Source organism: Schistocerca nitens, chromosome 5, assembly GCF_023898315.1.
Source record: "Schistocerca nitens isolate TAMUIC-IGC-003100 chromosome 5, iqSchNite1.1, whole genome shotgun sequence".
Taxonomy (NCBI): Eukaryota; Metazoa; Arthropoda; class Insecta; order Orthoptera; family Acrididae; genus Schistocerca; species Schistocerca nitens.
In genome coordinates, this window is record NC_064618.1 from 650,979,650 (window position 1) to 650,992,257 (window position 12,608).

The following is a 12,608-nucleotide window of genomic DNA, read 5'->3' on the forward strand; positions in this document are numbered from 1 at the left end:
AACACACAATATTTTTCTTTTAGCGCAACGCAATCTGACTTTAAATAATCTCTACAAGAGAATGGCCCTGACTAACATTAACCTGTACTTTTCACAAATCACTTACCTCACAAAAATCTTGGTTACTCCCACTACTGCAATACAGCCAGCGCCACTACTGCCAGCTAAATAAAAGATTCAAACTATGGAAGGCACTAACTACTGATAGGGATAGTTAGCAAATGAAAGATATTAATAGAGAACAAACGTTGTATTTACCTTAATTGTCATCATATATATATATATATATATATATATATATATATATATATATATATATATATATATATATATATATATATATATATATAGCAGTTCATGACAAATTTCAAAACTCCGCCATCTCTCCCCACATCCACCACTGCTGGCGGCTCACCTCCAACTGCGCAACGCTACGCGCTGTTCCCAGCCAGCTGCCTAACACTACAATGGCGAGTATTACAACAATGCAAAGCAGCCACAGACTGCACACAGCACAGCCAGTGATTTTCATACAGAGGTGGCGTTACAAAAGAAACCTAAACAGCCTACTTACACAGGTGATAAAAAACACAGCTTCACGTCCCTAATGTACGGCATCTGTAGAGGAAAGTTCCATCAAACGCTACATGGGGCCTTCAGAAAGTAAGAGACACATATCGCTCACGCTAAGGTCTCTGGGCAAGAAAGGTGATGTGTTGTCGAAATAGAGTACATGTTCTTGATTTCCTGCAGACACAGTTCCGCTGTGGTTGTAACTTCCCAACGGATAAAAATAATAATAATAGCACTGACATTTACTCTAACTTAGCAACAGTAAAAAATAATTATATCATCCACGTTTAGCAAAACCTGCCAACACATAAATTCCGTAACCTACCAATAATAAAAATGTGACTAAACTCACAATAGAATTGTGGCTCACTTATAACCTTTCAGTAATTGACTGTGAATTTAAACTGGTAAATTATGGATGTCAGCAGTGCTGCGTCATGGCCATGAAAGATCATATTGAATAAATTGAAACTTCTTACCTCAATAAGGTCGCCAGGTGACGTGCATATATCTGCTCCTGTAATAAATTTTTCTGGCACAGCCCAGTGCAGTGCTGGCCGATAGATTTGTCATGTATAAAAGGAACAACTGATTTTTCTTTACAACAATCGGGATGACCATGGACTGGAGAAATTAGTAAATTCTTTAAATTGAGATGAATGATTGTCAAAAGTTAATTTTATAAGAAAGATTATTATTATGAGACTTAAAAATCATTTACATGGGACTTGATATAACATATGCGCAAAGCTGCTTTTACCTTATGCTACATCGCACAGGCACCGAAATCGCTCGCCACGACCGGCCCAGCCAACTCGACAGACAAGACTGCTAGGTACTACTTACTTCTACTGCTACACATCTCCTACAGCAGTCAACACTGCTCTTTGGTCTGAGACTCTCTTATAGCTTCCATATCGCAGGCAGTGCATGAGCAATCCATCGCAATTACATCTGCTTCAATGCGCTAGCAACAAATACCTTAATCGTGGACCTCTTACATAACCCTCCACTCGGGGGTAAATTTGGTAGCGATGGTGTGTCAATTGGACTTGCCATGAGCAACAAATTTTTCTATAATCTATTTAGTTTACTAAGTCTACAGTCACAGAGTATATACATATATATAACATTATTGATAAATAATATAAGTACAGAACATATTAAGAAATGAAATAGAGTGCACACGCACTGAATACAGAACATATTAAGAAATGGAATAGAGTGCACACGCACTGAGTACAGAACATATTAACAAATAAGAAAGTGTATACGCAATGAGTACAAAATATATTAACAAATGGCATAAAGTGCACACGCACTGTATAAGTCTTTAACATTTTTAGTAGAACTGATCATATTAACAAATGAAATGAAGTGCACACACATTGTATAAGTCTTTAGCATATTTAGAAGAATTTAAACATATTGAGATATGAAATAAAGTCCACACGCACTGCATAAATCTTTACCATTTTACAAGAATTTAAACATATTGAGAAATGATATAAAGTGCACACACACTGTAAAAGTCTTTACCATTTTACAAGAATTTAAACATATTGCGAAATGAAATAAAGTGCACATGTTGTTGTTGTTGTCTTCAGTCCTGAGACTGGTTTGATGCAGCTCTCCATGCTACTCTATCCTGTTCAAGTTTCTTCATCTCCCAGTACTTGCTGCAACCTACATCTATCTGAATCTGCTTAGTGTATTCATCTCTTGGTCTCCCTCTACGATTTTTACCCTCCACGCTGCCCTCCAATGCTAAATTTGTGATCCCTTGATGCCTCAGAACATGTCCTACCAACCGGTCCCTTCTTCTTGTCAAGTTGTGCCACAAACTCCTCTTCTCCCCAATCCTATTCAATACCTCCTCATTAGTTATGTGATCTACCCATCTAATCTTCAGCATTCTTCTGTAGCACCACATTTCGAAAGCTTCTATTCTCTTCTTGTCCAAACTATTTATCGTCCATGTTTCACTTCCATAGATGGCTACACTCCATACAAATACTTTCACAAACGACTTCCTGACACTTAAGTCTATACTCAATGTTAACAAATTTCTCTTCTTCAGAAACGCTATCCTTGCCATTGACAGTCTACATTTTATATCCTCTCTACTTCGACCATCCCCAGTTATTTTGCTCCCAAAAAGCAAAACTCCTTTACTACTTTAAGTGTCTCATTTAATAATCTAATTCCCTCAGCATCACCCGACATAATTCCACTACATTCCATTATCCTCGTTTTGATTTTGTTGATGTTCATCTTATATCCTCCTTTCAAGACACTGTCCATTCCGTTCAACTGCTCTTCCAAGTACTTTGCTGTCTCTGGCAGAATTACAATGTCATCGGCGAACCTCAACGTTTTTATTTCTTCTCCATGGACTTTAATACCTACCCCGAATTTTTCTTTTGATTCCTTTACTGCTTGCTCAATGTACAAATTGAATAACATTGGGGATAGGCTACAACCCGGTCTCACTCGCTTCATAACCGCTGCTTCCCTTTGATTCCCCTCGACTCTTATAACTGCCATCTGGTTTCTGTACAAATTGTAAATTGCCTTTCGCTCCCAGTATTTTACCCCTGCCACCTTTAGAATATGAGAGAGAGTATTCCAGTCAACATTGTCAAAAGCTTTCTCTAAGTCCACAAATGCTAGAAATGTAGGTTTGCCTTTCCTTAATCTATTTCTAAGATAAGTCGAAGGGTCAGTATTGCCTCACGTGTTCCTACATTTCTGCGGAATCCAAACTGATCTTCGCCGAGGTCGGCTTCTACCAGTTTTTCCATTCGTCTGTAAAGAATTCGCGTTAGTATTTTGCAGCTGTGACTTATTAAACTGATTCTTCGGTAATTTTCACATCTGTCAACACCTGCTTTCTTTGGGATTGGAATTATTATATTCTTCTTGAAGTCTGAGGATATTTCGCCTGTCTCATACATCTTGCTCACCACATGGTAGAGTTTTGTCAGGACTGGCTCTCCCAAGACCGTCAGTAGTTCCAATGGAATGTTGTCTACACCCGGGGCCTTGTTTCGACTCAGGTCTTTTAGTGCTCTTTCAAACTCTTCACGCAGTGTTGTATCTCCCATTTCATCTTCATCTACATCCTCTTCCATTTCCATAATATTGTATATACTCTCTATATACTCCTTCCACCTTTCTGCTTTTCCTTCTTTGCTTAGAACTGGGTTGCCATCTGAGCTCTCGATATTAATACAAGTGGCTCTCTTTTCTCCAAAGCTCTCTTAAATTTTCCTGTAGGCAGTATCTATCTTACCCCCAGTGAGATAAGCCTCTACATCCTTACATTTGTCCTCTAGCCATCCCTGCTTAGACATTTTGCACTTCCTGTCGATCTCATTTTTGAGACGTTTGTATTCCCTTTTGACTGCTTCATTTGCTGCGTTTTTGTATTTTCTCCTTTCATCAATTACATTCAATATATTTTCTGTTACCCAAGGATTTCTACTAGCCCTCGTCTTTTTACCTACTTCATCCTCTGCTGCCTTCACTACTTTATCCCTCAGAGCTACCCATTCTTCTTCTACTGTATTTCTTTCCCCCATTCCTGTCAATTGTTCCCTTATGCTCTCCCTGAAACTCTGTACAACCTCTGGTTTAGTCAGTTTATCCAGGTCCCTTCTCCTTAAATTCCCACCTTTTTGCAGTTTCTTCAGTTTTAATCTACAGTTCATAACCAATAGATTGTGGTCAGAGTCCACATCTGCCCCTGGAAATGTCTTACAATTTAAAACCTGGTTACTAAATCTCTGTCTTACCATTACATAATCTATCTGATACCTTCTAGTATCTCCAGGATTCTTCCATATATACAACCTTCTTTTATGATTCTAGAACCAAGTGTTAGCTATGATTAAGTTATGCTCTGTGCAAAATTCTATCAGGTGGCTTCCTCTTTCATTTCTTAGCCCCAATCCATATTCACCCACTATGTTTCCTTCTCTCCATTTTCCTACTCTCGAATTCCAGTCACCCATGACTATTAAATTTTCGTCTCCCTTCACTACCTGATTAATTTCTTTTATCTCATGATACATTTCATCAATCTCTTCATCATCTGCAGAGCTAGTTGGCATATAAACCTGTACTACTGTAGTAGGCATGGGCTTCGTGTCTATCTTGGCCACAATAATGCGTTCACTATGCTGTTGGTAGTAGCTTACCCGCACTCCTATTTTTGTATTCATTATTAAACCTACTCCTGAATTACCCCTATTTGATTTTGTATTTATAACGCTGTATTCACCTGACCTGGAGTCTTGTTCCTCCTGCCACCGAACTTCACTAATTCCCACTATATCTAACTTCAACCTATCCATTTCCCTTTTTAAATTTTCTAACGTACCTGCCCGATTAAGGGATCTGACATTCCACGCTCCGATCCGTAGAACGCCAGTTTTCTTTCTCCTGATAACGACGTCCTCTTGAGTAGTCCCCGCCCGGATATCCGAATAGGGGACTATTTTACCTCCGGAATATTTTACCCAAGAGGACGCCATCATCATTTAACCACACAGTAAAGCTGCTTGCCCTTGGGAAAAATTACGGCTGTAGTTTCCGCTTGCTTTCAGCCATTCGCAGGACCAGCACAGCAAGGCTGTTTTGGTTAGTGTTGCAAGGCCAGATCAGTCAATCATCCAGACTGTTGGCCCTGCAACTACTGAAAAGGCTGCTGCCCATCTATAGGAACCACACGTTTCTCTGGCCTTTCAACAGATACCCCTCCGTTGTGGTTGCACCTACGGTACGGCCATCTGTATCACGCAAGCCTTCCCATCAATGGCAAGGTCCGTGGTTCATGGGTGCACTGCATAAATCTTTACCATTTTACTACAATTTAAACATATTGAGAAATGAAATAAAGTGCACAGGCACTGTATATGTCTTTACCATTTAACAACAATTTAAACACACTGTATAAGTTTTATCATTTTACAAGAACTAGGAAAGGAATCAGAAGGATAGCATCATGGTTGTAGCACAGTGGGTTGCACATAGCTGTGCTGAAAATCCATATCTTTCTACAGAAGTACAATACCAAGTGAGACAATCTGAAGTTCTCTTCCCTGAAGTATTCATCAGTGCAGCCAAGACACTGAAATCTTGTATTAATATTGTATGTTATCATCTTAGTAGTATATTAGGTACACCAAACAGTAGGACCATAATAACATCTCCTTCAGTCACAGTGGTGGACAGTTTGATGTGTCAACACCACATGCTTGTAGAATCTATACTCTTACATCAACGTAGAATTAGTGCAATAACGAAATATAGTGCTCCATGATCATGAGGATGGACAGGACATACGGATATTGCAGTACTTGGTGGTAATTAGGTCAGAAGGTGAAGGACATTAGTCTTATGCTAGTCATCATTCAGAATTATGCTAGTGTATCAACCGATTTGAATAATTATTGGCACACATTGGCTAGTTACTAAACATTTATGTGCTATGTATGGAGTATTACAAAACATTATTCATAAGTCATCTAATTACAGTAATTATTGGCATAGCATTTATGCAAAAGTCATCACATTATAGTAATCATTGGCACTGCATTTATCCATAAGTCATCTTACAACACTAATCATTGGTATTCATTCATGCATAAGTCATCTGATTACACTAATCATTGGCATAGCATTTATGTATAAGTCATCTCATTACAGTAATCATTGGCATAGCATTTATGCACTATTGCAAAACATCCTTCAGTATTACTCAGAATTCATCATTCAAATCAAGAGTTATTGCATGTAGCATCAAGCTGTTAGTGTTTGTATATATCATGCAAGTGACATATGACGTATTTAAAATGTAACACATTGTAACTATTACTCAAGGTCTGTAGTCCAATAATACGTAGATATAATGGATTCAATAGATCAGAAAAACTTGCATTATATTTAGGACTAGAAATATATCTTAAACTGTTAGGATTATTTAGTTGTATACTGGAAATAGTTGGGACTGGTAATTTTTTTTTTTAGGTTGCATGCATAGCGTTGGAATCGATAATTAATTGCTGGGGTATGTAAAAATTTGCTTTTGACTTATTGCTGGAAATAAGGATTAATATTGTCATGTGTCATGAGTCAACCATAGCAAGGTTATGAAACAAGTACAGTATATGTGATCACATTCATAAATGATAGACACAACTGGGTAAAAAATGCAAGTATTAGAACAGGTTTCATAACTAAGTGCTTATAGCATATTAATATCATGAAAAGCTTCTCCTGGAAAATGTACAAAATGGATTATTGACCTGAAACAAAAAAATGTATACTATGCTGAAAAGTAGCAAACTTCGAATTAGCAGGTAATGAAATGTGTATTTAATATGCATGTACTCTAGCTGTCTTTCCCAAAACATTCAGTCATTATACTATGGAACATAAGACAACATACTGTCAAAAGGAACTGCAACAAATACTTAAATAACTACATAGCATTTCTTAACTAACAGAAAATATACAAACTTCATCATTATCACCATCTGCAAAGAGAAACTTCATTATTCATATTACCATATTCTTCATCTAATTATTCATCATCATCTACTATCATCAGCAAAAAATAGACACTTCATTGTTCATTTTTCGTATTACCATTTACTTCATACAACTATTCATAGTATAGAGTTTCTTACTTCTAGCATATTTCATCACTAAAATTAAGATGTGTGGTTCTGTCTGACAGCTTGCATCAATCGCCTCATATTCGGAAAGAAAAATAATTAGTTAAGACTGCTATTATACGATGTGTTTAGTATATTCTTGTTAATGCTTGTGAATTCTGATCCATTTACTCTTCATGACAGCGTATTGCATCTTCTTTCGTTCATTCCGATGGTGAAATTTCCATTTCATAATAAACCACTGTGGTTTGTTTAATTTGTTTCTTTTATACAATATTGCTTTCTGAAAATGATGAATAAGGATTAATATCTTGCATTTAAATCATATATCCATTAAATAAAAACTTGTTTCTAGGAAAGGTTGAAGTTAGATATAGTGGGAATTAGTGAAGTTCGGTGGCAGGAGGAACAAGACTCCAGGTCAGGTGAATACAGCGTTATAAATACAAAATCAAATAGGGGTAATTCAGGAGTAGGTTTAATAATGAATACAAAAATAGGAGTGCGGGTAAGCTACTACCAACAGCATAGTGAACGCATTATTGTGGCCAAGATAGACACGAAGCCCATGCCTACTACAGTAGTACAGGTTTATATGCCAACTAGCTCTGCAGATGATGAAGAGATTGATGAAATGTATCATGAGATAAAAGAAATTAATCAGGTAGTGAAGGGAGACGAAAATTTAATAGTCATGGGTGACTGGAATTCGAGAGTAGGAAAATGGAGAGAAGGAAACATAGTGGGTGAATATGGATTGGGGCTAAGAAATGAAAGAGGAAGCCACCTGATAGAATTTTGCACAGAGCATAACTTAATCATAGCTAACACTTGGTTCAAGAATCATAAAAGAAGGTTGTATATATGGAAGAATCCTGGAGATACTAGAAGGTATCAGATAGATTATGTAATGGTAAGACAGAGATTTAGTAACCAGGTTTTAAATTGTAAGACATTTCCAGGGGCAGATGTGGACTCTGACCACAATCTATTGGTTATGAACTGTAGATTAAAACTGAAGAAACTGCAAAAAGGTGGGAATTTAAGGAGAAGGGACCTGGATAAACTGACTAAACCAGAGGTTGTACAGAGTTTCAGGGAGAGCATAAGGGAACAATTGACAGGAATGGGGGAAAGAAATACAGTAGAAGAAGAATGGGTAGCTCTGAGGGATAAAGTAGTGAAGGCAGCAGAGGATGAAGTAGGTAAAAAGACGAGGGCTAGTAGAAATCCTTGGGTAACAGAAAATATATTGAATGTAATTGATGAAAGGAGAAAATACAAAAACGCAGCAAATGAAGCAGTCAAAAGGGAATACAAACGTCTCAAAAATGAGATCGACAGGAAGTGCAAAATGTCTAAGCAGGGATGGCTAGAGGACAAATGTAGGGATGTAGAGGCTTATCTCACTGGGGGTAAGATAGATACTGCCTACAGGAATATTTAAGGGAGCTTTGGAGAAAAGAGAGCCACTTGTATTAATATCGAGAGCTCAGATGGCAACCCAGTTCTAAGCAAAGAAGGAAAAGCAGAAAGGTGGAAGGAGTATATAGAGAGTATATACAATATTATGGAAATGGAAGAGGATGTAGATGAAGATGAAATGGGAGATACAACACTGCGTGAAGAGTTTGAAAGAGCACTAAAAGACCTGAGTCGAAACAAGGCCCCGGGTGTAGACAACATTCCATTGGAACTACTGACGGTCTTGGGAGAGCCAGTCCTAACAAAACTCTACCATGTGGTGAGCAAGATGTATGAGACAGGCGAAATATCCTCAGACTTCAAGAAAAATATAATAATTCCAATCCCAAAGAAAGCAGGTGTTGACAGATGTGAAAATTACCGAAGAATCAGTTTAATAAGTCACAGCTGCAAAATACTAACGCGAATTCTTTACAGACGAATGGAAAAACTGGTAGAAGCCGACCTCGGCGAAGAGCAGTTTGGATTCCACAGAAATGTAGGAACACGTGAGGCAATACTGACCCTTCGACTTATCTTAGAAATAGATTAAGGAAAGGCAAACCTACATTTCTAGCATTTGTGGACTTAGAGAAAGCTTTTGACAATGTTGACTGGAATACTCTCTCTCATATTCTAAAGGTGGCAGGGGTAAAATACTGGGAGCGAAAGGCAATTTACAATTTGTACAGAAACCAGATGGCAGTTATAAGAGTCGAGGGGAATCAAAGGGAAGCAGCGGTTATGAAGCGAGTGAGACCGGGTTGTAGCCTATCCCCAATGTTATTCAATTTGTACATTGAGCAAGCAGTAAAGGAATCAAAAGAAAAATTCGGAGTAGGTATTAAAGTCCATGGAGAAGAAATAAAAACGTTGAGGTTCGCCGATGACATTGTAATTCTGCCAGAGACAGCAAAGGACTTGGAAGAGCAGTTGAACGGAATGGACAGTGTCTTGAAAGGAGGATATAAGATGAACATCAACAAAATCAAAACGAGGATAATGGAATGTAGTGGAATTATGTCGGGTGATGCTGAGGGAATTAGATTATTAAATGAGACACTTAAAGTAGTAAAGGAGTTTTGCTTTTTGGGAGCAAAATAACTGGGGATGGTCGAAGTAGAGAGGATATAAAATGTAGACTGTCAATGGCAAGGATAGCGTTTCTGAAGAAGAGAAATTTGTTAACATTGAGTATAGACTTAAGTGTCAGGAAGTCGTTTGTGAAAGTATTTGTATGGAGTGTAGCCATCTATGGAAGTGAAACATGGACTATAAATAGTTTGGACAAGAAGAGAATAGAAGCTTTCGAAATGTGGTGCTACAGAAGAATGCTGAAGATTAGATGGGTAGATCATAATCTTTTCTTCCTATGAAAGTGAGCGCCAACAAAATCTTTTCACACTCTAAGGGGAAGTTAGTGACTGAAATTTTATGAGAAGGTCCTGCTGCAGCGAAAAACACCTTTGTTTCAAATGGCCGCCACCCCAACCTGAGTATCATATCCACGACCGTCTCTCCCCTACTTCGTGATAATGCAAAACGGGTTGCCCTTATTTGCACTTTTTCGATGTTCTCCGTAAATCGTAACTGATGCGGGTCTCACACCGCAAAGCAGTACTCCAGCAGATGCCGCACAAGCGTAGTGTAAGCGGTCTCTTTAGTAGATCTGATACATTTTGTAGGTATTTTTCCAGTAAATCTCAGTCTTGGTTTGCTTTCCACACAACTTTATCTGTGTAGTCATTCCGGTTTAAGTTATTCGGAATTGTAATCGTTAAGTATTCAGCTTACAGCCTATGGATTTGTCAGGTTTATCATGTACCCGAAATTAATAGGGTTTACACTTTTCATTATTTAGAGTCAATTGCAACTTTTCACACCATACATATATCTTGTCTAAATCATTTTTCAACTCGTTGATTATTTAATGACGGTAAATAACAGCGTCATCTCCTAACAATCTAAGAGGGCTGCTCAGATTGTCTCCTAAATGGTTTATGTAGATCAGAAGCAGCATACAGCCTATAACACATCCTTGGCGAGTGGCAGGTATTACTTCCATTTACTGGATGACTTTCCATCACTTCTTACGAACTGTGGCCATTCAGACAGAAAATTATGAATGCACTCACACAACTTAGACGATACTCCATAGGCACGCCTTTTGTTTAGAAATCGCTTGTGAGCAACGGTGTTAAAAGCTTTCTGGAATTCTTAAAGTATAGAATCATTTTCACCTCCCACGTCGATAGAACTCATTACTTCGTGAGAATAAAGTGCTAGTTATGTTTCACAAGAACGATATTTGCTGAATTTTTAGTTAATCGTTTTCTTCGAGGTAATCCATAATGGCCGAACGTTACAAAAGACGTTTCTCAGATGGGTATGTAGCTCAGTAGATTACTCCTCTATCTTTCCTAGATTTTTAGTATCTCTTGTGCAACTTTCCGGTCTTTGTGTATGGATTTCTACGACCGAGCTGTTGTATATGAATAAGTAAGGAGCTATTGTATCAGCATACTCTGAAAGAAACCTGGCTGATATTGCTGGACTGGTGGCCTTACCTTGATTATGTATTTGAAGCTGCTTCGTTACACCGAGGGTATCTACTTCTCAGTTACTCATATTGACGTTTATTCTTGATCTCAGCTTTGTGGCACTGCCCTCAATAATGTCACCACTGCTATCACGCAGTTAGGATATTGATAGAATCTTGCCGCTGGTGTACCTTACATACGACCAGAATCTTTTGGGGGTTCCTGCCAGATTTTGAGAGAGTTTCGCTTTGAAAACTATTAAAAGCATCTAGCATTGAAGTTTGTGTTAAATTTCAAGCTTCTCTAAAACTTTAACAGTCTTGGAGATTTAGCGTTCTTTTAAACTTGGAAAGCTTTTTTGTTGCTTCTACAACAATGTTCCGATCTGTTTTGTGGACCATGGGTGATAGTTACCATATCTTGTTAATTTATTAAATATGTGGTACAGCACGACTCGTTTGAGCAAAACACTGTGATATTCTGAAGGCGTGTGGACCAAATGCTGTGTTGTGTCCAGCCGCAGTGAAATGGCACCAACAATGTAAACAAGGCGGCACAAATGTAACTTTTGCTGATGGGGACAAAAGAAAATGGGCATGAATCGCAAAAGACAATGTCCGGTTTGTCTAGGAATTGATTTGCAGAAAACATAGATTTTTGGGCTATCAGAATGTTCACAAGGCGACCAAGGGAAGGATCACAGTCATTGGGGATCGCTCCTATCGTTATTTACTGAGACTTGATGAGTGTGATGAAAAATAGCGTCATGTACCTGTATCGGCTTGAAGTGTAGGGCAGCATTCAAAAAAATATATTTCACCAGCCGAAATAATGTGTTACTTTCTTTTTGAAGTCTCCTTTTATCGTACGCGTAACACATGGGATATTAGGTACACAGGGAAAGAGCAATGGGTCACAGGGATACTCATTCCCTCCAGTGTGTGAATAGTTTTAGTTTTCCTATATTTAGATGACATCATTTTACAAACAAAACGGACACATGAGGAAGACCTTGTAATATTATTGTGCTTTCCGTCGTATGAAAGCTTTGAGTACCCTTGGAAAGGCATTCACCTAGCTGTGTGTTAAATGATCAACTTATGAGATGAGACCTATTACTTGAAAGACATTTGTTTTGCATAATTTACATAACTGTACAGATGCGCATCTAGCACGAACGCTAATATATCGATTGCACAGTCAAAGAAACATTTTAACAGAAGCTGAACTGAGCGTTCCACTTGAATCTAAATAAAAAATATGACGTTAAGAAGCCTTTGTAGATCTCCAGATTTTATCGTACTTCTGCTTGTAATGTGAAAGAGTAAAGAAGGTCGTCTTTAAGCCA